Source organism: Teleopsis dalmanni, chromosome 1, assembly GCF_002237135.1.
Source record: "Teleopsis dalmanni isolate 2A chromosome 1, ASM223713v2, whole genome shotgun sequence".
Taxonomy (NCBI): domain Eukaryota; kingdom Metazoa; phylum Arthropoda; class Insecta; order Diptera; family Diopsidae; genus Teleopsis; species Teleopsis dalmanni.
In genome coordinates this window covers 93,275,018-93,276,942 of record NC_051846.1, presented here as the reverse complement: position 1 = coordinate 93,276,942, position 1,925 = coordinate 93,275,018, and positions in this window count along the sequence as shown.

Below are 1,925 nucleotides of genomic sequence, written 5' to 3'. Positions count from 1 at the left end.
AAATTTGAATGCTGAATAGTGAAATTAGGAATTTTTCTGTTATTTATTTAGAGCAAATTAAAGTATCGTGGAATAAAATATTATTTCGATACTTTGATGGTTTTGGAACTAGAATAGTTACATAGAATTGAATTTTGTAACTGATATTTGGAAAGTTTTTATTTCTTTAGAACGAGTGAAGTTACTATAAAGCAAAGTTTATAATATAGGAAATATACCGTGGGATAGATTATTATTTGGGACACTTATGCGACATATACTGCTGGATTTTGTGATTTATTACTGATAAGACAAATTTGGTCACATAGACCAATTAATTTAAGAATTGTGAACTGTTGGCGGAGTCAATGACGAAACCCGCGTCATATGGAATCAACTCCAGACACAGGGCGAAACAAATGAAAATAACGTTTCATTTTGTTTTTTGGTAAAAAGCAGAAAAGAAATTAAACATATAAAATACCACAGTGTTGCTACATTAAAATTTTTTTTAATTATTTTACTGTGTCCTTACTTTTTCATTGCCACGAGCGCTTAGTAGGCCTAATCCTTTATTTTCACAATATGTTCTAGTATGTATATAAACTATCTTGTATTTAAATGAAATGCGAACATTTCGAGTTTGCTGAACGGTTGTTAAAAATTCGACTATACCGTAATATAAACAAGTAATAAATTAAAGTCGATTTTGTTTTTTCAGAATTTTAACTTGTATTTCGATCGTGGTTTTTAGTATATTTCTATACGCATTTCAGCAAATTCGCTTTTGCTTTCATCAGAAGAATTCCTAATATTTAATTTAAAGTGGTAAATATTCATTTGTTTGCCTTAATATGGCGTTTACATTGGCCGAAAATGGCTCATTTTGATCAAAAATCGAAAATGAGTAACGAATGGCTCATTCTTGCATATAAAATTTCAAGCGCGAAAATGAGCAATTTTCTCACATTCTGTATGAAAGCCGTTCGAATGCATTCCACATATGTTCCAAATGCAAAGGAATCCATTGAACATACCCTAAATAATAGCTTTTCATGGCATTTTGACAGTTTAAGAAAGCTATTTTTGACATATTTACAAAAAAAAAATAAACAAATATTTGGTAGTTTCATTTTCTTGAAAACGATGCACCTCCTTTTAAAACTTCTACTTCCCAAAAGGTTCGAAGTTAAAAATATGTTTTAAGTTTATATTGTAAGGTTGGAAAGCATACTTAACCATCATGCAATATTTTTTTGGCACAGGCCAAAAATCAAATCAACAGGCAAGTTGAAAAATCAGCTGCTTGAAATGAGAACAAACGAATTACAACGAATGTAAACACTTTCAAATGGCTCGTTCAAAATGAGCCATTTTCGGCCAATGTAAACGCCATATAAGATTAAGAACTCCATGTACTTAAATATCACGCGGAGTATCCTTCTAGATTTTATTAGACAGAATAAACCTGATATTGCGCTCATTACCGAAACTCACCTTAATCTAGGCAATGTAGTCGACTTCAGTGGAGACAACATTATCCGCTATGATAGAGCCGGCAGAGGTGGCGGAGTCGCTATTCTCGTTAAAGACTCCTTCAGCTTGTCCTGTATCATTATACCCACTAAAGAACTACATGCACGCATTTGGTTTCAGTTTCAAATGATTCTATTGTGTTGAGAATGGTAGCATACTCTTACTCTGAACGAACGAATACAAATGAATATGCGTAAAAACAAAATGGAATGAAATGAATATTAGTTTGGTTTTTTTGCAGTACTCTAACTGTCAACATTCTAAAAGTAGTTGAAGTATTTGAGAGTACTCTAAGCATTTGATTTTAAATTCATGCAAAATCAACTTATGTGTTTTTAAATAGTAGGACAGAAATTTATTTGTACAAATTAAATGTTTAGCATCGCCTGACTTAATACCTCTTTTTCAAG